General features: G+C 35.6%; 47 non-coding genes and 3 pseudogenes across 47 annotated transcripts; all 50 read right to left on the bottom strand.

Annotated features, from left to right (window-relative positions):
• Positions 1 to 35: 35 nt before the first annotated feature.
• On the bottom strand, positions 36 to 151 carry LOC141705439 (5S ribosomal RNA). The gene has a single exon (XR_012568357.1). It is a non-coding gene; the product is annotated as a 5S ribosomal RNA (ribosomal RNA).
• A 216-nt stretch (positions 152 to 367) lies between these two features.
• Positions 368 to 487, bottom strand: LOC141705429 (5S ribosomal RNA). The gene has a single exon (XR_012568348.1). It is a non-coding gene; the product is annotated as a 5S ribosomal RNA (ribosomal RNA).
• Positions 488 to 707: 220 nt separating this feature from the next.
• Positions 708 to 827, bottom strand: LOC141705430 (5S ribosomal RNA). Its single transcript, XR_012568349.1, has one exon. It is a non-coding gene; the product is annotated as a 5S ribosomal RNA (ribosomal RNA).
• A 217-nt stretch (positions 828 to 1,044) lies between these two features.
• On the bottom strand, positions 1,045 to 1,163 carry LOC141705420 (5S ribosomal RNA). The gene has a single exon (XR_012568340.1). It is a non-coding gene; the product is annotated as a 5S ribosomal RNA (ribosomal RNA).
• A 213-nt stretch (positions 1,164 to 1,376) lies between these two features.
• LOC141705442 (5S ribosomal RNA) lies at positions 1,377 to 1,496 on the bottom strand. The gene has a single exon (XR_012568360.1). It is a non-coding gene; the product is annotated as a 5S ribosomal RNA (ribosomal RNA).
• A 218-nt stretch (positions 1,497 to 1,714) lies between these two features.
• Positions 1,715 to 1,833, bottom strand: LOC141705424 (5S ribosomal RNA). Its single transcript, XR_012568343.1, has one exon. It is a non-coding gene; the product is annotated as a 5S ribosomal RNA (ribosomal RNA).
• Positions 1,834 to 2,047: 214 nt separating this feature from the next.
• LOC141705425 (5S ribosomal RNA) lies at positions 2,048 to 2,167 on the bottom strand. Its single transcript, XR_012568344.1, has one exon. It is a non-coding gene; the product is annotated as a 5S ribosomal RNA (ribosomal RNA).
• A 220-nt stretch (positions 2,168 to 2,387) lies between these two features.
• Positions 2,388 to 2,507, bottom strand: LOC141705437 (5S ribosomal RNA). The gene has a single exon (XR_012568356.1). It is a non-coding gene; the product is annotated as a 5S ribosomal RNA (ribosomal RNA).
• A 212-nt stretch (positions 2,508 to 2,719) lies between these two features.
• Positions 2,720 to 2,837, bottom strand: LOC141705435 (5S ribosomal RNA). Its single transcript, XR_012568354.1, has one exon. It is a non-coding gene; the product is annotated as a 5S ribosomal RNA (ribosomal RNA).
• A 223-nt stretch (positions 2,838 to 3,060) lies between these two features.
• Positions 3,061 to 3,184, bottom strand: LOC141705436 (5S ribosomal RNA). The gene has a single exon (XR_012568355.1). It is a non-coding gene; the product is annotated as a 5S ribosomal RNA (ribosomal RNA).
• A 228-nt stretch (positions 3,185 to 3,412) lies between these two features.
• On the bottom strand, positions 3,413 to 3,538 carry LOC141705444 (5S ribosomal RNA; annotated as a pseudogene).
• Positions 3,539 to 3,767: 229 nt separating this feature from the next.
• LOC141705445 (5S ribosomal RNA) lies at positions 3,768 to 3,892 on the bottom strand (annotated as a pseudogene).
• A 217-nt stretch (positions 3,893 to 4,109) lies between these two features.
• Positions 4,110 to 4,229, bottom strand: LOC141705426 (5S ribosomal RNA). Its single transcript, XR_012568345.1, has one exon. It is a non-coding gene; the product is annotated as a 5S ribosomal RNA (ribosomal RNA).
• A 218-nt stretch (positions 4,230 to 4,447) lies between these two features.
• LOC141705433 (5S ribosomal RNA) lies at positions 4,448 to 4,565 on the bottom strand. Its single transcript, XR_012568352.1, has one exon. It is a non-coding gene; the product is annotated as a 5S ribosomal RNA (ribosomal RNA).
• Positions 4,566 to 4,779: 214 nt separating this feature from the next.
• On the bottom strand, positions 4,780 to 4,898 carry LOC141705419 (5S ribosomal RNA). The gene has a single exon (XR_012568339.1). It is a non-coding gene; the product is annotated as a 5S ribosomal RNA (ribosomal RNA).
• A 218-nt stretch (positions 4,899 to 5,116) lies between these two features.
• LOC141705432 (5S ribosomal RNA) lies at positions 5,117 to 5,235 on the bottom strand. The gene has a single exon (XR_012568351.1). It is a non-coding gene; the product is annotated as a 5S ribosomal RNA (ribosomal RNA).
• Positions 5,236 to 5,455: 220 nt separating this feature from the next.
• On the bottom strand, positions 5,456 to 5,575 carry LOC141705427 (5S ribosomal RNA). The gene has a single exon (XR_012568346.1). It is a non-coding gene; the product is annotated as a 5S ribosomal RNA (ribosomal RNA).
• A 221-nt stretch (positions 5,576 to 5,796) lies between these two features.
• On the bottom strand, positions 5,797 to 5,920 carry LOC141705434 (5S ribosomal RNA). The gene has a single exon (XR_012568353.1). It is a non-coding gene; the product is annotated as a 5S ribosomal RNA (ribosomal RNA).
• Positions 5,921 to 6,136: 216 nt separating this feature from the next.
• LOC141705418 (5S ribosomal RNA) lies at positions 6,137 to 6,255 on the bottom strand. The gene has a single exon (XR_012568338.1). It is a non-coding gene; the product is annotated as a 5S ribosomal RNA (ribosomal RNA).
• Positions 6,256 to 6,475: 220 nt separating this feature from the next.
• LOC141705431 (5S ribosomal RNA) lies at positions 6,476 to 6,594 on the bottom strand. Its single transcript, XR_012568350.1, has one exon. It is a non-coding gene; the product is annotated as a 5S ribosomal RNA (ribosomal RNA).
• A 217-nt stretch (positions 6,595 to 6,811) lies between these two features.
• On the bottom strand, positions 6,812 to 6,930 carry LOC141705421 (5S ribosomal RNA). The gene has a single exon (XR_012568341.1). It is a non-coding gene; the product is annotated as a 5S ribosomal RNA (ribosomal RNA).
• A 219-nt stretch (positions 6,931 to 7,149) lies between these two features.
• LOC141705423 (5S ribosomal RNA) lies at positions 7,150 to 7,268 on the bottom strand. Its single transcript, XR_012568342.1, has one exon. It is a non-coding gene; the product is annotated as a 5S ribosomal RNA (ribosomal RNA).
• A 4,278-nt stretch (positions 7,269 to 11,546) lies between these two features.
• On the bottom strand, positions 11,547 to 11,650 carry LOC141705443 (5S ribosomal RNA; annotated as a pseudogene).
• A 219-nt stretch (positions 11,651 to 11,869) lies between these two features.
• LOC141705417 (5S ribosomal RNA) lies at positions 11,870 to 11,988 on the bottom strand. The gene has a single exon (XR_012568337.1). It is a non-coding gene; the product is annotated as a 5S ribosomal RNA (ribosomal RNA).
• Positions 11,989 to 12,207: 219 nt separating this feature from the next.
• LOC141705415 (5S ribosomal RNA) lies at positions 12,208 to 12,326 on the bottom strand. Its single transcript, XR_012568335.1, has one exon. It is a non-coding gene; the product is annotated as a 5S ribosomal RNA (ribosomal RNA).
• A 218-nt stretch (positions 12,327 to 12,544) lies between these two features.
• Positions 12,545 to 12,663, bottom strand: LOC141705414 (5S ribosomal RNA). The gene has a single exon (XR_012568334.1). It is a non-coding gene; the product is annotated as a 5S ribosomal RNA (ribosomal RNA).
• Positions 12,664 to 12,881: 218 nt separating this feature from the next.
• Positions 12,882 to 13,000, bottom strand: LOC141705413 (5S ribosomal RNA). The gene has a single exon (XR_012568333.1). It is a non-coding gene; the product is annotated as a 5S ribosomal RNA (ribosomal RNA).
• Positions 13,001 to 13,217: 217 nt separating this feature from the next.
• Positions 13,218 to 13,336, bottom strand: LOC141705412 (5S ribosomal RNA). Its single transcript, XR_012568332.1, has one exon. It is a non-coding gene; the product is annotated as a 5S ribosomal RNA (ribosomal RNA).
• A 218-nt stretch (positions 13,337 to 13,554) lies between these two features.
• On the bottom strand, positions 13,555 to 13,673 carry LOC141705411 (5S ribosomal RNA). The gene has a single exon (XR_012568331.1). It is a non-coding gene; the product is annotated as a 5S ribosomal RNA (ribosomal RNA).
• A 217-nt stretch (positions 13,674 to 13,890) lies between these two features.
• Positions 13,891 to 14,009, bottom strand: LOC141705410 (5S ribosomal RNA). Its single transcript, XR_012568330.1, has one exon. It is a non-coding gene; the product is annotated as a 5S ribosomal RNA (ribosomal RNA).
• A 218-nt stretch (positions 14,010 to 14,227) lies between these two features.
• LOC141705409 (5S ribosomal RNA) lies at positions 14,228 to 14,346 on the bottom strand. The gene has a single exon (XR_012568329.1). It is a non-coding gene; the product is annotated as a 5S ribosomal RNA (ribosomal RNA).
• Positions 14,347 to 14,562: 216 nt separating this feature from the next.
• Positions 14,563 to 14,681, bottom strand: LOC141705408 (5S ribosomal RNA). The gene has a single exon (XR_012568328.1). It is a non-coding gene; the product is annotated as a 5S ribosomal RNA (ribosomal RNA).
• A 217-nt stretch (positions 14,682 to 14,898) lies between these two features.
• Positions 14,899 to 15,017, bottom strand: LOC141705407 (5S ribosomal RNA). Its single transcript, XR_012568327.1, has one exon. It is a non-coding gene; the product is annotated as a 5S ribosomal RNA (ribosomal RNA).
• Positions 15,018 to 15,234: 217 nt separating this feature from the next.
• LOC141705405 (5S ribosomal RNA) lies at positions 15,235 to 15,353 on the bottom strand. The gene has a single exon (XR_012568326.1). It is a non-coding gene; the product is annotated as a 5S ribosomal RNA (ribosomal RNA).
• A 217-nt stretch (positions 15,354 to 15,570) lies between these two features.
• LOC141705403 (5S ribosomal RNA) lies at positions 15,571 to 15,689 on the bottom strand. Its single transcript, XR_012568324.1, has one exon. It is a non-coding gene; the product is annotated as a 5S ribosomal RNA (ribosomal RNA).
• A 217-nt stretch (positions 15,690 to 15,906) lies between these two features.
• LOC141705402 (5S ribosomal RNA) lies at positions 15,907 to 16,025 on the bottom strand. The gene has a single exon (XR_012568323.1). It is a non-coding gene; the product is annotated as a 5S ribosomal RNA (ribosomal RNA).
• Positions 16,026 to 16,242: 217 nt separating this feature from the next.
• LOC141705401 (5S ribosomal RNA) lies at positions 16,243 to 16,361 on the bottom strand. Its single transcript, XR_012568322.1, has one exon. It is a non-coding gene; the product is annotated as a 5S ribosomal RNA (ribosomal RNA).
• A 217-nt stretch (positions 16,362 to 16,578) lies between these two features.
• LOC141705400 (5S ribosomal RNA) lies at positions 16,579 to 16,697 on the bottom strand. The gene has a single exon (XR_012568321.1). It is a non-coding gene; the product is annotated as a 5S ribosomal RNA (ribosomal RNA).
• Positions 16,698 to 16,914: 217 nt separating this feature from the next.
• Positions 16,915 to 17,033, bottom strand: LOC141705399 (5S ribosomal RNA). Its single transcript, XR_012568320.1, has one exon. It is a non-coding gene; the product is annotated as a 5S ribosomal RNA (ribosomal RNA).
• A 217-nt stretch (positions 17,034 to 17,250) lies between these two features.
• Positions 17,251 to 17,369, bottom strand: LOC141705398 (5S ribosomal RNA). The gene has a single exon (XR_012568319.1). It is a non-coding gene; the product is annotated as a 5S ribosomal RNA (ribosomal RNA).
• Positions 17,370 to 17,587: 218 nt separating this feature from the next.
• On the bottom strand, positions 17,588 to 17,706 carry LOC141705397 (5S ribosomal RNA). Its single transcript, XR_012568318.1, has one exon. It is a non-coding gene; the product is annotated as a 5S ribosomal RNA (ribosomal RNA).
• Positions 17,707 to 17,922: 216 nt separating this feature from the next.
• On the bottom strand, positions 17,923 to 18,041 carry LOC141705396 (5S ribosomal RNA). The gene has a single exon (XR_012568317.1). It is a non-coding gene; the product is annotated as a 5S ribosomal RNA (ribosomal RNA).
• Positions 18,042 to 18,258: 217 nt separating this feature from the next.
• LOC141705395 (5S ribosomal RNA) lies at positions 18,259 to 18,377 on the bottom strand. The gene has a single exon (XR_012568316.1). It is a non-coding gene; the product is annotated as a 5S ribosomal RNA (ribosomal RNA).
• A 216-nt stretch (positions 18,378 to 18,593) lies between these two features.
• On the bottom strand, positions 18,594 to 18,712 carry LOC141705394 (5S ribosomal RNA). Its single transcript, XR_012568315.1, has one exon. It is a non-coding gene; the product is annotated as a 5S ribosomal RNA (ribosomal RNA).
• Positions 18,713 to 18,929: 217 nt separating this feature from the next.
• On the bottom strand, positions 18,930 to 19,048 carry LOC141705440 (5S ribosomal RNA). Its single transcript, XR_012568358.1, has one exon. It is a non-coding gene; the product is annotated as a 5S ribosomal RNA (ribosomal RNA).
• Positions 19,049 to 19,264: 216 nt separating this feature from the next.
• On the bottom strand, positions 19,265 to 19,383 carry LOC141705428 (5S ribosomal RNA). Its single transcript, XR_012568347.1, has one exon. It is a non-coding gene; the product is annotated as a 5S ribosomal RNA (ribosomal RNA).
• A 216-nt stretch (positions 19,384 to 19,599) lies between these two features.
• LOC141705416 (5S ribosomal RNA) lies at positions 19,600 to 19,718 on the bottom strand. Its single transcript, XR_012568336.1, has one exon. It is a non-coding gene; the product is annotated as a 5S ribosomal RNA (ribosomal RNA).
• A 216-nt stretch (positions 19,719 to 19,934) lies between these two features.
• On the bottom strand, positions 19,935 to 20,053 carry LOC141705404 (5S ribosomal RNA). The gene has a single exon (XR_012568325.1). It is a non-coding gene; the product is annotated as a 5S ribosomal RNA (ribosomal RNA).
• Positions 20,054 to 20,270: 217 nt separating this feature from the next.
• Positions 20,271 to 20,389, bottom strand: LOC141705393 (5S ribosomal RNA). The gene has a single exon (XR_012568314.1). It is a non-coding gene; the product is annotated as a 5S ribosomal RNA (ribosomal RNA).
• A 215-nt stretch (positions 20,390 to 20,604) lies between these two features.
• Positions 20,605 to 20,723, bottom strand: LOC141705441 (5S ribosomal RNA). Its single transcript, XR_012568359.1, has one exon. It is a non-coding gene; the product is annotated as a 5S ribosomal RNA (ribosomal RNA).
• Positions 20,724 to 21,097: the final 374 nt, after the last annotated feature.

Raw genomic sequence — 21,097 nt, 5'->3', positions numbered from 1 at the left:
AAAAAATTAGAAGAAAAAAAAACGTGAAACGAAAAAGGGTGCACACGAGGACTTCCAGGGGTCACCCATCCTAGTACTACTCTCGCCCAAGCACGCTTAACTTCGGAGTTCTGATGGGATCCGGTGCATTAGTGCTGGTATGATCGCACCCGCAGAGAAGTGCAAAGTAATTGTATATACGAAGATTAGAGCGGTTTTGCATTATTACGCGATAAACTGATAAAAAAAATTAAAAAATAGAAAAATAAGAATAAAAATAAGAAAAAATAAAAGAATAAAGTGAAAAATTATGAACTAAACATCGAAGAAATGTGTTGTACAAAGAGGAAAAAAAAATTAAGAAGAAAAAAACGTGAAACGAAAAAAAGGGGTGCAACACGAGGACTTCCCAGGGGGTCACCCATCCTAGTACTACTCTCGCCCAAGCACGCTTAACTTCGGAGTTCTGATGGGGATCCGGTGCCTTAGTGCTGGTATGATCGCACCCGTCAGAGAAGTGCAAAGTAATTGTATATACGAAGATTTAGAGCGGTTTGCATTATTACGCGATAAACTGATAAAAAAAATTAAAAAAATAGAAAAAAATAAGAATAAAAATAAGAAAAATAAAAGAATAAAGTGAAAAATTATGAACTAAACATCGGAAGAAATGTGTTGTACAAAGAGGAAAAAAAATTAAGAAGAAAAAAAAACGTGAAACGAAAAAAGGGGTGCAACACGAGGACTTCCCAGGGGGTCCACCCATCCTAGTACTACTCTCGCCCAAGCACGCTTAACTTCGGAGTTCTGATGGGATCCGGTGCATTAGTGCTGGTATGATCGCACCCGTCAGAGAAGTGCAAAGTAATTGTATATACGAAGATTTAGAGCGGTTTTGCATTATTACGCGATAAACTGATAAAAAAATTAAAAAATAGAAAAAATAAGAATAAAAATAGAAAAATAAAAGAATAAAGTGAAAAATTATGAACTAAAACATCGAAGAAATGTGTTGTACAAAGAGGAAAAAAAATTAAGAAGAAAAAAAAACGTGAAACGAAAAAAGGGGTGCAACACGAGGACTTCCCAGGGGGTCACCCATCCTAGTACTACTCTCGCCCAAGCACGCTTAACTTCGGAGTTCTGATGGGATCCGGTGCATTAGTGCTGGTATGATCGCACCCGTCAGAGAAGTGCAAAGTAATTGTATATACGCAGATTTAGAGCGGGTTGCATATTACGCGATAAACGATAAAAAAATTAAAAATAGAAAAATAAGAATAAAATAAGAAAAAATAAAAGAATAAGTGAAAAATTATGAAACTAACATCGAAGAAATGTGTTGTACAAAGAGGAAAAAAAAATTAAGAAGAAAAAAAACGTGAAAACGAAAAAAAGGGGTGCAACACGAGGACTTCCCAGGGGTCCACCCATCCTAGTACTACTCTCGCCCACAGCACGCTTAACTTCGGAGTTCAGGATGGGATCCGGTGCATTAGTGCTGTATGATCGCACCCGTCAGAGAAGTGCAAAGTAATTGTATATACGAAGATTTAGAGCGGTTTTGCATTATTACGCGATAAACTGATAAAAAAATTAAAAAATAGAAAAAATAAGAATAAAAATAAGAAAAAATAAAAGAATAAAGTGAAAAATTATGAACTAAACATCGAAGAAATGTGTTGTACAAAGAGGAAAAAAAAATTAAGAAGAAAAAAAACGTGAAACGAAAAAAGGGGTGCAACACGAGGACTTCCCAGGGGGTCACCCATCCTAGTACTACTCTCGCCCAAGCACGCTTAACTTCGGAGTTCTGATGGGATCCGGTGCATTAGTGCTGGTATGATCGCACCGTCAGAGAAGTGCAAAGTAATTGTATATACGAAGATTTAGAGCGGTTTTGCATTATTACGCGATAAACTGATAAAAAAAATTAAAAAATAGAAAAAATAAGAATAAAAATAAGAAAAATAAAAGAATAAAGTGAAAAATTATGAACTAAACATCGAAGAAATGTGTTGTACAAAGAGGAAAAAAATTAGAAGAAAAAAAACGTGAAACGAAAAAAGGGGTGCAACACGAGGACTTCCCAGGGGGTCACCCATCCTAGTACCTACTCTCGCCCAAGCACGCTTAACTTCGGAGTTCTGATGGGATCCGGTGCATTAGTGCTGGTATGATCGCACCCGTCAGAGAAGTGCAAAGTAATTGTATATACGAAGATTTAGAGCGGTTTTGCATTATTACGCGATAAACTGATAAAAAAATTAAAAATAGAAAAAATAAGAATAAAAATAAGAAAAAATAAAAGAATAAAGTGAAAAATTATGAACTAAACATCGAAGAAATGTGTTGTACAAAGAGGAAAAAAAATTAAGAAGAAAAAAAAACGTGAAACGAAAAAAAAGGGGGTGCAACACGAGGGACTTCCCAGGGGGTCACCCATCTAGTACTACTCTCGCCCAAGCACGCTTAACCTTCGGAGTTCTGATGGGATCCGGTGCATTAGTGCTGGTATGATCGCACCCGTCAGAGAAGTGCAAAGTAATTGTATATACGAAGATTTAGAGCGGTTTTTGCATTATTACGCGATAAACTGATAAAAAAATTAAAAATAGAAAAAATAAGAATAAAAATAAGAAAAATAAAAGAATAAAGGGAAAAATTATGAACTAAACATCGAAGAATGTGTTGTACAAAGAGGAAAAAAATTAAGAAGAAAAAAACGTGAACGAAAAAAGGGGTGCAACACGAGGGACTTCCCAGGGGTCACCATCCTAGTACTACTCTCGCCCAAGCACGCTTAACTTCGGAGTTCTGATGGGATCCGGTGCATTAGTGCTGGTATGATCGCACCCGTCAGAGAAGTGCAAAGTAATTGTATAGTACGAAGATTTAGAGGCGGTTTTGCATTATTACGCGATAAAACTGATAAAAAAATTAAAAAATAGAAAAAATAAGAATAAAAATAAGAAAAAATAAAAGAATAAAGGGAAAAATTATGAACTAAACATCGAAGAAATGGTGTTGTACAAAGAGGAAAAAAAATTAAGAAGAAAAAAAAAACGTGAAACGAAAAAAGGGGTGCCAACAACGAGGACTTCCCAAGGGGTCACCCATCCTAGTACTACTCTCCTCGCCCAAGCACGCTTAACTTCGGAGTTCTGATGGGATCCGGTGCATTAGTGCTGGTATGATCGCACCCGTCAGAGAAGTGCAAAGTAATTGTATATACGAAGATTTAGAGCGGTTTTGCATTATTACGCGGATAAACTGATAAAAAAAATTAAAAATAGAAAAAATAAGAAAAATAAAAAATAAGAGAAAAATAAAGAATAAAGTGAAAAAAGTATGAACTAAACATCGGAAGGAAATGTGTTGTACAAAGAGGGAAAAAAAAATTAAGGAAGAAAAAAAAACGTGAAACGAAAAAGGGGTGCAACACGAGGACGTCCCAGTGGGTGTCACCCATCCTAGTACTACTCTCGCCCAAGCACGCTTTAACTTTCGGATGTTCTGATGGGAGATCGGTGCATTAGTGCTGGTAATGATCGCACCCGTCAGAGAAGTGCAAAGTAGTATTGTATAGTACGAAGATTTAGAGCGGTTTTGCATTATTACCGCGGATAAACTGATAAAAAAATTAAAAAAATAGAAAAAATAAGAATAAAATAAGAAAAAATAAAGAAATAAAGGGAAAAAATTATGACTCAAACATCGAAGTATATGTGTTGTACAAAGGAGGAAAAAAAATTAAGAAGAAAAAAAAACGTGAAAACGGAAAAAACGGGGTGCAACACGAGGACTTCCCAGGGGGTCACCCATCCTAGTACCTACTCTCGGCCCAAGCACGCTTAACTTCGGAAGTTCTGATGGGGATCCAGGTGCAGTAGTAGCTGTATGTATCGCACACCGTCAGAAAGTGCAAAGTAATTGTATATACGAAGATTTAGAGCGGTTTGCATTATTACGCGATAAACTGATAAAAAAAATTAAAAATAGAAAAAATAAGAATAAAAATAAGAAAAAATAAAAGAATAAAGTGAAAAATTATGAACTAAACATCGAAGAAAATGTGTTGTACAAAGAGGAAAAAAATTAAGAAGAAAAAAAAAACGTGAAACGAAAAAAGGGTGCAACACGAGGAACTTCCCAGGGGGTCACCCATCCTAGTACTACTCTCGCCCAAGCACGCTTAACTTCGGAGTTCTGATGGGATCCGGTGCATTAGTGCTGGTATGATCGCACCCGTCAGAGAAGTGCAAGTAATTGTATATACGAAGATTTAGAGCGGTTTTGCATTATTACGCGATAAACTGATAAAAAAATTAAAAAATAGAAAAAATAAGAATAAAAATAAGAAAAAATAAAAGAATAAAGTGAAAAATTATGAACTAAACATCGAAGAAATGTGTTGTACAAAGAGGAAAAAAAATTAAGAAGAAAAAAAAACGTGAAACGAAAAAAAGGGGTGCAACATGAGGACTTCCCAGGGGTCACCCATCCTAGTACTACTCTCGCCCAAGCACGCTTAACTTCGGAGTTCTGATGGGATCCGGTGCATTAGTGCTGGTATGATCGCAACCGTCAGAGAAGTGCAAAGTAATTGTATATACGAAGATTTAGAGCGGTTTTGCATTATTACGCGATAAACTGATAAAAAAATTAAAAAATAGAAAAAATAAGAATAAAATAAGAAAAAATAAAAGAATAAAGGGAAAAATTATGAACTAACATCGAAGAAATGTGTTGTACAAAGAGGAAAAAAATTAAGAAGAAAAAAAACGTGAAACGAAAAAAGGGGTGCAACACGAGGACTTCCCAGGGGGTCACCCATCCTAGTACTACTCTCGCCCAAGCACGCTTAACTTCGGAGTTCTGATGGGATCCGGTGCATTAGTGCTGGTATGATCGCACCCGTCAGAGAAGTGCAAAGTAATTGTATATACGAAGATTTAGAGCTGGTTTTGCATTATTACGCGATAAACTGATAAAAAAATTAAAAAATAGAAAAAATAAGAATAAAAATAAGAAAAATAAAAGAATAAAGGTGAAAAATTATGAACTAAACATCGAAGAAATGTGTTGTACAAAGAGGAAAAAAAATTAAGAAGAAAAAAAACGTGAAACGAAAAAAGGGGTGCAACACGAGGACTTCCCAGGGGGTCACCCATCCTAGTACTACCCTCGCCCAAGCACGCTTAACTTCGGAGTTCTGATGGTATCCGATGCATTAGTGCTGGTATGATCGCACCCGTCAGAGAAGTGCAAAGTAATTGTATATACGAAGATTTAGAGCGGTTTTGCATTATTACGCGATAAACTGATAAAAAAAATTAAAAAATAGAAAAAATAAGAATAAAAATAAGAAAAAATAAAAGAATAAAGGGAAAAATTATGAACTAAACATCGAAGAAATGTGTTGTATAAAGAGGAAAAAAAAATTAAGAAGAAAAAAAACGTGAAACGAAAAAAAGGGGTGCAACACGAGGACTTCCCAAGGGGGTCACCCATCCTAGTACTACTCTCGCCCAAGCACGCTTAACTTCGGAGTTCTGATGGGATCCGGTGCATTAGTGCTGGTATGATCGCACCCGTCAGAGAAGTGCAAAGTAATTGTATATACGAAGATTTAGAGCGGTTTTGCATTATTACGCGATAAACTGATAAAAAAAATTAAAAAATAGAAAAAATAAGAATAAAAATAAGAAAAAATAAAAGAATAAAGGGAAAAATTATGAACTAAACATCGAAGAAATGTGTTGTACAAAGAGGAAAAAAAATTAAGAAGAAAAAAAAAACGTTGAAACGAAAAAAGAGGTGCAACACGAGGACTTCCCAGGGGGTCACCCATCCTAGTACTACTCTCCTCCCGCCCAAGCACGCTTAACTTCGGAGTTCTGATGGGATCCGGTGCATTAGTGCTGGTATGATCGCACCCGTCAGAGAAGTGCCAAGTAATTGTATATACGAAGATTTAGAGCGGTTTTGCATTATTACGCGATAAACTGATAAAAAAAATTAAAAAATAGAAAAAATAAGAATAAAAATAAGAAAAAATAAAAGAATAAAGTGAAAAATTATGAACTAAACATCGAAGAAATGTGTTGTACAAAGAGGAAAAAAAATTAAGAAAAAAAAACGTGAAACGAAAAAAGGGGTGCAACACGAGGACTTCCCAGGGGGTCACCCATCCTAGTACTACTCTCGCCCAAGCACGCTTAACTTCGGAGTTCTGATGGGATCCGGTGCATTAGTGCTGGTATGATCGCACCCGTCATAGAAGTGCAAAGTAATTGTATATACGAAGATTTAGAGCGGTTTTGCATTATTACGCGATAAACTGATAAAAAAATTAAAAAATAGAAAAAATAAGAATAAAAATAAGAAAAAATAAAAGAATAAAGGGAAAAATTATGAACTAAACATCGAAGAAATGTGTTGTACAAAGAGGAAAAAAAAATTAAGAAGAAAAAAAAACGTGAAACGAAAAAAGGGGTTGCAACACGAGGACTTCCCAGGGGGTCACCCATCCTAGTACTACTCTCGCCCAATCACGCTTAACTTCGGAGTTCTGATGGGATCCGGTGCATTAGTGCTGGTATGATCGCACCCGTCAGAGAAGTGCAAAGTAATTGTATATACGAATATTTAGAGCGGTTTTGCATTATTACGCGATAAACTGATAAAAAAAATAAAAAATAGAAAAAATAAGAATAAAAATAAGAAAAAATAAAAGAATAAAGTGAAAAATTATGAACTAAACATCGAAGAAATGTGTTGTACAAAGAGGAAAAAAAATTAAGAAGAAAAAAAACGTGAAACGAAAAAAGGGGTGCAACACGAGGACTTCCCAAGGGGTCACCCATCCTAGTACTACTCTCGCCCAAGCACGCTTAACTTCGGAGTTCTGATGGGATCCGGTGCATTAGTGCTGGTATGATCGCACCCGTCAGAGAAGTGCAAAGTAATTGTATATACGAAGATTTAGAGCGGTTTTGCATTATTACGCGATAAACTGATAAAAAAAATTAAAAAAATAGAAAAAATAAGAATAAAAATAAGAAAAAATAAAAGAATAAAGTGAAAAATTATGAACTAAACATCGAAGAAATGTGTTGTACAAAGAGGAAAAAAAATTAAGAAGAAAAAAAACGTGAAACGAAAAAAGGGGTGCAACACGAGGACTTCCCAGGGGGCCACCCATCCTAGTACTACTCTCGCCCAAGCACGCTTAACTTCGGAGTTCTGATGGGATCCGGTGCATTAGTGCTGGTATGATCGCACCCGTCAGATAAGTGCAAAGTAATTGTATATACGAAGATTTAGAGCGGTTTTGCATTATTACGCGATAAACTGATAAAAAAATTAAAAAATAGAAAAAATAAGAATAAAAATAAGAAAAAATAAAAGAATAAAGGGAAAAATTATGAACTAAACATCGAAGAAATGTGTTGTACAAAGAGGAAAAAAAATTAAGAAAAAAAAAACGTGAAACGAAAAAAGGGGTGCAACACGAGGACTTCCCAGGGGGTCTGTTACGACCGGCATTTTATGTAATATATTTGTGAATAATATTAAGTTAAATAAAAATATACTCAATGCTTGTACGTTTGTGTGAGTGAAAATTTCTGCATTATAAATTTGCTTTGGGTAGTATATGAATTTTTCAAAGCAAGAATTTATTTAATTTCTTTATTTTTGATTTATAGGAATATTCTAAGCTTTGGAAAAATTTTCTTTTAAAAGACATTTTGTTCACAAAATTTTGAAAATGATTTTATAAAGTCTCTAAAAATCCAAGTTATTTTATGGTATAAATTTTATAATTTTGAACTTGTATTTTATTATATAAAAATAAATCTTTGGAAATTAGTTGCTTAATAATTATCAAATTACCATGATTACCCTTGCATGCAAACTCTCTTCTATTCAACCAAGGGGCAAGGAGGGCAATTCCAACCCCACTCACTTTCATTTTACTAGCCACATTACTATTTTGTCCTTGCATGCAAATCTACCTAACTATGATTGGAAGGTTACTATTGTAATTTCTCTCATCCACTCACTTATGGGCAAATAAAAACCAAGTAAACATGACAAACACACCACTTTCACTCCACCATTTCCACACTTCTCCTCCCTTCTCCCTCTCCTCTCGGCCCTCCCCCTCTCCTCTCGGGTTTTAAGCCGAAAACCTACCCCCTCCCCTTTTCTTCATTCCACATTCAAGTTTCCACCTTCCATACAAGTAAATATTACTTCCTATATCATGATCATTCATATTTCAAAGAGTTTGAGTAGAAAGTTTAAGTTTGAGGGTTGCATGTAAAGGTTTTAGTGAAACTCAAAATACAATCTTGATTCTTATGGATTTAAGGTTGTTTTCGAGAGGACTACAATAAATGGATAAGTGCCAAGTCTTGAGAAGGAAACTCTTGATGATTTAATGGCCATTTTCCATCCATTTCATTCGGCCATGACCATATGGGAGCCGAATGAATGGTCCTTGAAATCATTCTTGTTGTTTTGTTCAATTTTGCATGTTTATGTGATAATGACTTGAATTTTGTGGTGAAAATTTGATAAAACTCCTTGCATGCTAAGTGATCATCTAGGTATACCTTATGCTAGGCTTGCATGTCAATTTAAGATGGAATATATGTAGAAAATATGTTGTTTTGGTTTGAAAAACCCGAAGGCATGCATGCATGTGGAATTCTCTTAGTTTGTTGTAAGATTTTGATCATTTGGAAAAGATTTTGTTAGTGAGCCTTAATTTCAGTAGGAATAATGTGATAATATTGATTTATGCTTCTTGTTGCATGGTAATAATTTGTGGTTATCTTTTATAAAAATATATATCTTGTTGTTTCAAAGGCATGAAGATTTGCGATTTGTTAAGAATAGTCTCTTTTGTTTTGCCATAATTGCACCTTAGGTAAGGATGATCTCACCAAGGTTATTTTAAGAAAAAGGGAGTTAGTTCAGTAGAATACCAAGTATAGGTCTTGGTTTAAGTATTTAGTTGTTGTTAGTTGGGTTTTGTCAAGTTAAAATCTTGGAAAATGAGAAGTTATAGTTTCTGCAGAAAAATCAGTTTAGTACCCTGAGGTTTAGAGTGAGTTTTGACCATGTCATTGATGTGCACTTTGAGGCCCAAGCCACCAGAAGTTAGTATGGGGAGTATATAATAGGTTTTAGGAGTTGGTTGGAGGTTTGCATGTCATTTGGTTAGGTGCACAAGTAGAATAACAAAATCTGTCCAGCAGGGGACAGTTTTGTTGCAACTTAGAAATAGGGAGATTTGGCCATGTCATGGGTAGGCCCTCATTAGGCCCAATTGGGCCTTAGTTAGAGGGTATGTCAGAGAAGTTTTTCCAACCATAGTTCATAGGATATGAGCTAGAACCATGTGCCACAAGTTAATTCAAGTCAGGGCATTTTCTGCCCAGAAAAACAGGGGAACCTTGGACTTTTAGCTTAGGCCCAAGAAGGCCCAAGCCAGGCCTTTGAGCCACATCAAGCTTATGAGATGCCCTTAGGTCAGGAGAGTCTTGTGTAAAAATTTTGAAGAAAAACTTGTAGTTTAAGAGTGTCTAATGCACTCAAGAAACCTTAGTTACCATTCTGAAATTTACACCAGTGAGCACTTTCACTTATCACATAGTTTTAGGACACTTAGAAGTGAGTATTAGGTCGACCACCATAGTTGTAAGATAGTATAAGGTCAGTAGAACAAAAGGCACAAGTGAGGGTCAATAGGTTTTGGATAATTTAGGAAAGGCACATTGAGTTAGGAAGCCCAAATTCGAAGACTTCGCTTAGTTAGCGACCAAGTAATTTAAGTGGTGAGTCGAGATCATCCAAGCCTAGTGTGGCGTTATGGTGTATGTGATGTTATTTGGTATTAATATACGATATGTGATTATGTGGCTACGTGTGTATATTTAAAAATATAAATGTTGGATATGAATTAAGTGTGTATAGGCCTAAGTGCCATCCATGTTTAATTTCGGGTTGTAAATAGGTTAAGATGGAAAGAATATATTATAATGAGGATTATTATTATTTATGTAGGATCTCGAGACGAGGGAAAACTTGCCTTAAAAGTCGAGTGAAGCTCCAGTTGTTGCTCCTACCAGTCAGACCAGACCAGTCTATCTCAAGGCAAGTGATTCAACTTGACCTTCGTATTTATTGTAAACAGTTCATATATATATCGATGCAATTATCCTGAGTCATTTTGATATATTTAAATCAAGCGTATCTTTTGTTTATCTTTGAGTTACATAGAGATGCCATGAACCCTCGAGTACGTATTGCAAGTAGTTCAAAAGTCTTTCATGATAGTTTAATGCCATGATAAAATAGAGATGTGTTATAATATCTTATTGATCCTTTTGTTTATCATGCTATTGATCCCTGAGAAATCTTGATGTTGCACCCTGATGCTTTGATTCAACTCTTGAAATAACCTCGATAGAAACTTTATCTTGATACCTAAAAGCCAATCATTTCTTAAATTCATTCATGATTGTTTGATAACCCTATCCTTACCCTAAAGCTTGATACCCTGTTATATCTTGAGCTGATGATCACTTTCTTTATATTTTAACACCTCTATCCTATTGGAACCAGTGATGCTTATCTTCTTGATGTTCTAATACCTATACCTTGTCTACAACCATTGCTTTAAGCCTAGTTTGGCATTACTCTTTCATATTATCCAATAGCCTTGCTCAATTTCATTGTCAAAGTTCTTGTTTATGGAAACCTCTCAATTACCCTAATATAGTAAAGTCTAGTGGATCATGGCCCTGAGATTTAGTGTCATATTTCCAGTGTTTCAAGTTGATCTATAATCCCTTGATAAAAATGATTACAGTCGAAAGAGATTTTGTCATAAATCGGCATCAGTTTTTAAAATGATTAAAATGTGGATTTTTCAGTCCCAAAGGGGGACAAATGTTTTCTTGAATGGTGGATCTGGACTGAGACGCGAGTCCTTTCCACACTTATATTAGGCTTAAAAGTTGCCTAGGGATTCCCAATAATGTTTTAGAACCCAGAGAGGTTCGGGATTACTTCGCGGCTGATCACCGGCTGTAATCCGTAGCGTCATAAAATGATTTTGATTAAGAATGGTTTTAATTTGTTTTGATGCAAGCAAAATGATGCCAACTCACATAAGTTTTATCTCTCGATTATCATTGATTATGTCATTCCATTGTCATTCCTAAAGGTATATCTCGATTTATGCTTTGCGTTGTATTGTTAGCACTTGTTGAGCTTTTGGCTCACTTCTTGCTTTACCCTGATATTACAGCTAGCAGCCATGGTTAGATTCAAGCAGACTGCCCGTAAGACCTGTGATGCTGATGCTTATGTTCGAGCTCAGGTAGAATAAGTAATAATAGTTGTGTGAGGACTCGGTATTTGTAATCAGATGTAATAGTTGGTAGTGTTGGGCTGTTCCAAACCCTAAACTGTAAGATCTTGGATTTTGGTTGTGTAATACTCAATAAAATGATGTAATAGCTATAATTATTTTGCTATTTAAGTTGGGGGTGTGACAGGGTCACCCATCCTAGTACTACTCTCGCCCAAGCACGCTTAACGTCGGAGTTCTGATGGGATCCGGTGCATTAGTGCTGGTATGATCGCACCCGTCAGAGAAGTGCAAAGTAATTGTATATACGTAGATTTAGAGCGATTTTGCATTATTACGCGATAAACTGATAAAAAAATAAAAAAATAGAAAAAATAAGAAAAAAAATAAGAAAAAATAAAAGAATAAAGGGAAAAATTATGAACTAAACATCGAAGAAATGTGTTGCACAAAGAGGAAAAAAAATTAAGAAGAAAAAAAAAACGTGAAACGAAAAAAGGGGTGCAACACGAGGACTTCCCAGGGGGTCACCCATCCTAGTACTACTCTCGCCCAAGCACGCTTAACTTCGGAGTTCTGATGGGATCCGGTGCATTAGTGCTGGTATGATCGCACCCGTCAGATAAGTGCAAAGTAATTGTATATACGAAGATTTAGAGCGGTTTTGCATTATTACGCGATAAACTGATAAAAAAAATTAAAAAAATAGAAAAAATAAGAATAAAAATAAGAAAAAATAAAAGAATAAAGGGAAAAATTATGAACTAAACATCGAAGAAATGTGTTGTACAAAGAGGAAAAAAAATTAAGAAGAAAAAAAACGTGAAACGAAAAAAGGGGTGCAACACGAGGACTTCCCAGGGGGTCACCCATCCTAGTACTACTCTCGCCCAAGCACGCTTAACTTCGGAGTTCTGATGGGATCCGGTGCATTAGTGCTGGTATGATCGCACCCGTCAGAGAAGTGCAAAGTAATTGTATATACGAAGATTTAGAGCGGTTTTGCATTATTACGCGATAAACTGATAAAAAAATTAAAAAATAGAAAAAATAAGAATAAAAATAAGAAAAAATAAAAGAATAAAGGGAAAAATTATGAACTAAACATCGAAGAAATGTGTTGTACAAAGAGGAAAAAAAATTAAGAAGAAAAAAAAACGTGAAACGAAAAAAGGGGTGCAACACGAGGACTTCCCAGGGGGTCACCCATCCTAGTACTACTCTCGCCCAAGCACGCTTAACTTCGGAGTTCTGATGGGATCCGGTGCATTAGTGCTGGTATGATCGCACCCGTCAGAGAAGTGCAAAGTAATTGTATATACGAAGATTTAGAGCGGTTTTGCATTATTACGCGATAAACTGATAAAAAAAATTAAAAAATAGAAAAAATAAGAATAAAAATAAGAAAAAATAAAAGAATAAAGTGAAAAATTATGAACTAAACATCGAAGAAATGTGTTGTACAAAGAGGAAAAAAAATTAAGAAGAAAAAAAACGTGAAACGAAAAAAGGGGTGCAACACGAGGACTTCCCAGGGGGTCACCCATCCTAGTACTACTCTCGCCCAAGCACGCTTAACTTCGGAGTTCTGATGGGATCCGGTGCATTAGTGCTGGTATGATCGCACCCGTCAGAGAAGTGCAAAGTAATTGTATATACGAAGATTTAGAGCGGTTTTGCATTATTACGCGATAAACTGATAAAAAAATTAAAAAATAGAAAAAATAAGAATAAAAATAAGAAAAAATAAAAGAATAAAGTGAAAAATTATGAACTAAACATCGAAGAAATGTGTTGTACAAAGAGGAAAAAAAATTAAGAAGAAAAAAAACGTGAAACGAAAAAAGGGGTGCAACACGAGGACTTCCCAGGGGGTCACCCATCCTAGTACTACTCTCGCCCAAGCACGCTTAACTTCGGAGTTCTGATGGGATCCGGTGCATTAGTGCTGGTATGATCGCACCCGTCAGAGAAGTGCAAAGTAATTGTATATACGAAGATTTAGAGCGGTTTTGCATTATTACGCGATAAACTGATAAAAAAAATTAAAAAATAGAAAAAATAAGAATAAAAATAAGAAAAAATAAAAGAATAAAGTGAAAAATTATGAACTAAACATCGAAGAAATGTGTTGTACAAAGAGGAAAAAAAATTAAGAAGAAAAAAAACGTGAAACGAAAAAAGGGGTGCAACACGAGGACTTCCCAGGGGGTCACCCATCCTAGTACTACTCTCGCCCAAGCACGCTTAACTTCGGAGTTCTGATGGGATCCGGTGCATTAGTGCTGGTATGATCGCACCCGTCAGAGAAGTGCAAAGTAATTGTATATACGAAGATTTAGAGCGGTTTTGCATTATTACGCGATAAACTGATAAAAAAATTAAAAAATAGAAAAAATAAGAATAAAAATAAGAAAAAATAAAAGAATAAAGGGAAAAATTATGAACTAAACATCGAAGAAATGTGTTGTACAAAGAGGAAAAAAAATTAAGAAGAAAAAAAACGTGAAACGAAAAAAGGGGTGCAACACGAGGACTTCCCAGGGGGTCACCCATCCTAGTACTACTCTCGCCCAAGCACGCTTAACTTCGGAGTTCTGATGGGATCCGGTGCATTAGTGCTGGTATGATCGCACCCGTCAGAGAAGTGCAAAGTAATTGTATATACGAAGATTTAGAGCGGTTTTGCATTATTACGCGATAAACTGATAAAAAAATTAAAAAATAGAAAAAATAAGAATAAAAATAAGAAAAAATAAAAGAATAAAGTGAAAAATTATGAACTAAACATCGAAGAAATGTGTTGTACAAAGAGGAAAAAAAATTAAGAAGAAAAAAAAACGTGAAACGAAAAAAGGGGTGCAACACGAGGACTTCCCAGGGGGTCACCCATCCTAGTACTACTCTCGCCCAAGCACGCTTAACTTCGGAGTTCTGATGGGATCCGGTGCATTAGTGCTGGTATGATCGCACCCGTCAGAGAAGTGCAAAGTAATTGTATATACGAAGATTTAGAGCGGTTTTGCATTATTACGCGATAAACTGATAAAAAAATTAAAAAATAGAAAAAATAAGAATAAAAATAAGAAAAAATAAAAGAATAAAGTGAAAAATTATGAACTAAACATCGAAGAAATGTGTTGTACAAAGAGGAAAAAAATTAAGAAAAAAAAAACGTGAAACGAAAAAAAGGGGTGCAACACGAGGACTTCCCAGGGGGTCACCCATCCTAGTACTACTCTCGCCCAAGCACGCTTAACTTCGGAGTTCTGATGGGATCCGGTGCATTAGTGCTGGTATGATCGCACCCGTCAGAGAAGTGCAAAGTAATTGTATATACGAAGATTTAGAGCGGTTTTGCATTATTACGCGATAAACTGATAAAAAAATTAAAAAATAGAAAAAATAAGAATAAAAATAAGAAAAAATAAAAGAATAAAGTGAAAAATTATGAACTAAACATCGAAGAAATGTGTTGTACAAAGAGGAAAAAAAATTAAGAAGAAAAAAAACGTGAAACGAAAAAAGGGGTGCAACACGAGGACTTCCCAGGGGGTCACCCATCCTAGTACTACTCTCGCCCAAGCACGCTTAACTTCGGAGTTCTGATGGGATCCGGTGCATTAGTGCTGGTATGATCGCACCCGTCAGAGAAGTGCAAAGTAATTGTATATACGAAGATTTAGAGCGGTTTTGCATTATTACGCGATAAACTGATAAAAAAATTAAAAAATAGAAAAAATAAGAATAAAAATAAGAAAAAATAAAAGAATAAAGTGAAAAATTATGAACTAAACATCGAAGAAATGTGTTGTACAAAGAGGAAAAAAAATTAAGAAGAAAAAAAACGTGAAACGAAAAAAGGGGTGCAACACGAGGACTTCCCAGGGGGTCACCCATCCTAGTACTACTCTCGCCCAAGCACGCTTAACTTCGGAGTTCTGATGGGATCCGGTGCATTAGTGCTGGTATGATCGCACCCGTCAGAGAAGTGCAAAGTAATTGTATATACGAAGATTTAGAGCGGTTTTGCATTATTACGCGATAAACTGATAAAAAAATTAAAAAATAGAAAAAATAAGAATAAAAATAAGAAAAAATAAAAGAATAAAGGGAAAAATTATGAACTAAACATCGAAGAAATGTGTTGTACAAAGAGGAAAAAAAATTAAGAAGAAAAAAAACGTGAAACGAAAAAAGGGGTGCAACACGAGGACTTCCCAGGGGGTCACCCATCCTAGTACTACTCTCGCCCAAGCACGCTTAACTTCGGAGTTCTGATGGGATCCGGTGCATTAGTGCTGGTATGATCGCACCCGTCAGAGAAGTGCAAAGTAATTGTATATACGAAGATTTAGAGCGGTTTTGCATTATTACGCGATAAACTGATAAAAAAATTAAAAAATAGAAAAAATAAGAATAAAAATAAGAAAAAATAAAAGAATAAAGTGAAAAATTATGAACTAAACATCGAAGAAATGTGTTGTACAAAGAGGAAAAAAAATTAAGAAGAAAAAAAACGTGAAACGAAAAAAGGGGTGCAACACGAGGACTTCCCAGGGGGTCACCCATCCTAGTACTACTCTCGCCCAAGCACGCTTAACTTCGGAGTTCTGATGGGATCCGGTGCATTAGTGCTGGTATGATCGCACCCGTCAGAGAAGTGCAAAGTAATTGTATATACGAAGATTTAGAGCGGTTTTGCATTATTACGCGATAAACTGATAAAAAAATTAAAAAATAGAAAAAATAAGAATAAAAATAAGAAAAAATAAAAGAATAAAGTGAAAAATTATGAACTAAACATCGAAGAAATGTGTTGTACAAAGAGGAAAAAAAATTAAGAAGAAAAAAAACGTGAAACGAAAAAAGGGGTGCAACACGAGGACTTCCCAGGGGGTCACCCATCCTAGTACTACTCTCGCCCAAGCACGCTTAACTTCGGAGTTCTGATGGGATCCGGTGCATTAGTGCTGGTATGATCGCACCCGTCAGAGAAGTGCAAAGTAATTGTATATACGAAGATTTAGAGCGGTTTTGCATTATTACGCGATAAACTGATAAAAAAATTAAAAAATAGAAAAAATAAGAATAAAAATAAGAAAAAATAAAAGAATAAAGTGAAAAATTATGAACTAAACATCGAAGAAATGTGTTGTACAAAGAGGAAAAAAAATTAAGAAGAAAAAAAACGTGAAACGAAAAAAGGGGTGCAACACGAGGACTTCCCAGGGGGTCACCCATCCTAGTACTACTCTCGCCCAAGCACGCTTAACTTCGGAGTTCTGATGGGATCCGGTGCATTAGTGCTGGTATGATCGCACCCGTCAGAGAAGTGCAAAGTAATTGTATATACGAAGATTTAGAGCGGTTTTGCATTATTACGCGATAAACTGATAAAAAAATTAAAAAATAGAAAAAATAAGAATAAAAATAAGAAAAAATAAAAGAATAAAGTGAAAAATTATGAACTAAACATCGAAGAAATGTGTTGTACAAAGAGGAAAAAAAATTAAGAAGAAAAAAAACGTGAAACGAAAAAAGGGGTGCAACACGAGGACTTCCCAGGGGGTCACCCATCCTAGTACTACTCTCGCCCAAGCACGCTTAACTTCGGAGTTCTGATGGGATCCGGTGCATTAGTGCTGGTATGATCGCACCCGTCAGAGAAGTGCAAAGTAATTGTATATACGAAGATTTAGAGCGGTTTTGCATTATTACGCGATAAACTGATAAAAAAATTAAAAAATAGAAAAAATAAGAATAAAAATAAGAAAAAATAAAAGAATAAAGTGAAAAATTATGAACTAAACATCGAAGAAATGTGTTGTACAAAGAGGAAAAAAAATTAAGAAGAAAAAAAACGTGAAACGAAAAAAGGGGTGCAACACGAGGACTTCCCAGGGGGTCACCCATCCTAGTACTACTCTCGCCCAAGCACGCTTAACTTCGGAGTTCTGATGGGATCCGGTGCATTAGTGCTGGTATGATCGCACCCGTCAGAGAAGTGCAAAGTAATTGTATATACGAAGATTTAGAGCGGTTTTGCATTATTACGCGATAAACTGATAAAAAAATTAAAAAATAGAAAAAATAAGAATAAAAATAAGAAAAAATAAAAGAATAAAGTGAAAAATTATGAACTAAACATCGAAGAAATGTGTTGTACAAAGAGGAAAAAAAATTAAGAAGAAAAAAAAACGTGAAACGAAAAAAGGGGTGCAACACGAGGACTTCCCAGGGGGTCACCCATCCTAGTACTACTCTCGCCCAAGCACGCTTAACTTCGGAGTTCTGATGGGATCCGGTGCATTAGTGCTGGTATGATCGCACCCGTCAGAGAAGTGCAAAGTAATTGTATATACGAAGATTTAGAGCGGTTTTGCATTATTACGCGATAAACTGATAAAAAAATTAAAAAATAGAAAAAATAAGAATAAAAATAAGAAAAAATAAAAGAATAAAGTGAAAAATTATGAACTAAACATCGAAGAAATGTGTTGTACAAAGAGGAAAAAAATTAAGAAGAAAAAAAACGTGAAACGAAAAAAGGGGTGCAACACGAGGACTTCCCAGGGGGTCACCCATCCTAGTACTACTCTCGCCCAAGCACGCTTAACTTCGGAGTTCTGATGGGATCCGGTGCATTAGTGCTGGTATGATCGCACCCGTCAGAGAAGTGCAAAGTAATTGTATATACGAAGATTTAGAGCGGTTTTGCATTATTACGCGATAAACTGATAAAAAAATTAAAAAATAGAAAAAATAAGAATAAAAATAAGAAAAAATAAAAGAATAAAGTGAAAAATTATGAACTAAACATCGAAGAAATGTGTTGTACAAAGAGGAAAAAAAATTAAGAAGAAAAAAAACGTGAAACGAAAAAAGGGGTGCAACACGAGGACTTCCCAGGGGGTCACCCATCCTAGTACTACTCTCGCCCAAGCACGCTTAACTTCGGAGTTCTGATGGGATCCGGTGCATTAGTGCTGGTATGATCGCACCCGTCAGAGAAGTGCAAAGTAATTGTATATACGAAGATTTAGAGCGGTTTTGCATTATTACGCGATAAACTGATAAAAAAATTAAAAAATAGAAAAAATAAGAATAAAAATAAGAAAAAATAAAAGAATAAAGTGAAAAATTATGAACTAAACATCGAAGAAATGTGTTGTACAAAGAGGAAAAAAATTAAGAAGAAAAAAAACGTGAAACGAAAAAAGGGGTGCAACACGAGGACTTCCCAGGGGGTCACCCATCCTAGTACTACTCTCGCCCAAGCACGCTTAACTTCGGAGTTCTGATGGGATCCGGTGCATTAGTGCTGGTATGATCGCACCCGTCAGAGAAGTGCAAAGTAATTGTATATACGAAGATTTAGAGCGGTTTTGCATTATTACGCGATAAACTGATAAAAAAATTAAAAAATAGAAAAAATAAGAATAAAAATAAGAAAAAATAAAAGAATAAAGTGAAAAATTATGAACTAAACATCGAAGAAATGTGTTGTACAAAGAGGAAAAAAAATTAAGAAGAAAAAAAACGTGAAACGAAAAAAGGGGTGCAACACGAGGACTTCCCAGGGGGTCACCCATCCTAGTACTACTCTCGCCCAAGCACGCTTAACTTCGGAGTTCTGATGGGATCCGGTGCATTAGTGCTGGTATGATCGCACCCGTCAGAGAAGTGCAAAGTAATTGTATATACGAAGATTTAGAGCGGTTTTGCATTATTACGCGATAAACTGATAAAAAAATTAAAAAATAGAAAAAATAAGAATAAAAATAAGAAAAAATAAAAGAATAAAGTGAAAAATTATGAACTAAACATCGAAGAAATGTGTTGTACAAAGAGGAAAAAAATTAAGAAGAAAAAAAACGTGAAACGAAAAAAGGGGTGCAACACGAGGACTTCCCAGGGGGTCACCCATCCTAGTACTACTCTCGCCCAAGCACGCTTAACTTCGGAGTTCTGATGGGATCCGGTGCATTAGTGCTGGTATGATCGCACCCGTCAGAGAAGTGCAAAGTAATTGTATATACGAAGATTTAGAGCGGTTTTGCATTATTACGCGATAAACTGATAAAAAAATTAAAAAATAGAAAAATAAGAATAAAAATAAGAAAAAATAAAAGAATAAAGTGAAAAATTATGAACTAAACATCGAAGAAATGTGTTGTACAAAGAGGAAAAAAAATTAAGAAGAAAAAAAAACGTGAAACGAAAAAGGGGTGCAACACGAGGACTTCCCAGGGGGTCACCCATCCTAGTACTACTCTCGCCCAAGCACGCTTAACTTCGGAGTTCTGATGGGATCCGGTGCATTAGTGCTGGTATGATCGCACCCGTCAGAGAAGTGCAAAGTAATTGTATATACGAAGATTTAGAGCGGTTTTGCATTATTACGCGATAAACTGATAAAAAAATTAAAAAATAGAAAAAATAAGAATAAAAATAAGAAAAAATAAAAGAATAAAGTGAAAAATTATGAACTAAACATCGAAGAAATGTGTTGTACAAAGAGGAAAAAAATTAAGAAGAAAAAAAACGTGAAACGAAAAAAGGGGTGCAACACGAGGACTTCCCAGGGGGTCACCCATCCTAGTACTACTCTCGCCCAAGCACGCTTAACTTCGGAGTTCTGATGGGATCCGGTGCATTAGTGCTGGTATGATCGCACCCGTCAGAGAAGTGCAAAGTAATTGTATATACGAAGATTTAGAGCGGTTTTGCATTATTACGCGATAAACTGATAAAAAAATTAAAAAATAGAAAAAATAAGAATAAAAATAAGAAAAAATAAAAGAATAAAGGGAAAAATTATGAACTAAACATCGAAGAAATGTGTTGTACAAAGAGGAAAAAAAATTAAGAAGAAAAAAAACGTGAAACGAAAAAAGGGGTGCAACACGAGGACTTCCCAGGGGGTCACCCATCCTAGTACTACTCTCGCCCAAGCACGCTTAACTTCGGAGTTCTGATGGGATCCGGTGCATTAGTGCTGGTATGATCGCACCCGTCAGAGAAGTGCAAAGTAATTGTATATACGAAGATTTAGAGCGGTTTTGCATTATTACGCGATAAACTGATAAAAAAATTAAAAAATAGAAAAAATAAGAATAAAAATAAGAAAAAATAAAAGAATAAAGGGAAAAATTATGAACTAAACATCGAAGAAATGTGTTGTACAAAGAGGAAAAAAAATTAAGAAGAAAAAAACGTGAAACGAAAAAGGGGTGCAACACGAGGACTTCCCAGGGGGTCACCCATCCTAGTACTACTCTCGCCCCAAGCACGCTTAACTTCGGAGTTTGATGGGATCCGGTGCATTAGTGCTGGTATGATCGCCACCGTCAGAGAAGTGCAAAGTAATTGTATATACGAAGATTCAGAGCGGTTTCCTTTATTACGCGATAAACTGATAAAAAAAAATCAAAAAATAGAAAAAATAAGAATAAAAATAGAAAAATAAAAGATATAAAGGAAAAAATTATGAACACTAAACATCGAAGAAATGTGTGTACAAAGAGGAAAAAAAATAAGAAGAAAAAAACCGGGAACCGAACTAAAAAAAAGGGGTGCCAACACGAGGCCTCCAGGGGGTCACCCATCTATAAGTACTCTCTGCCCCCAAGCACGCTTAACTTCGAGTTCTGATGGGATCCGGTGCTTAGTGCTGGATGATCGCACCCGTAGAGAAGTGCAAAGTAATGTATATACGAAGAT

The sequence above is a fragment of the Apium graveolens genome, unplaced genomic scaffold, assembly GCF_009905375.1.
Source record: "Apium graveolens cultivar Ventura unplaced genomic scaffold, ASM990537v1 ctg8861, whole genome shotgun sequence".
NCBI classification, from domain to species: Eukaryota; Viridiplantae; Streptophyta; class Magnoliopsida; order Apiales; family Apiaceae; genus Apium; species Apium graveolens.
The sequence above is the reverse complement of the archived record's forward strand: the minus strand, read 5'-3'. Positions and strand labels throughout refer to the sequence as shown.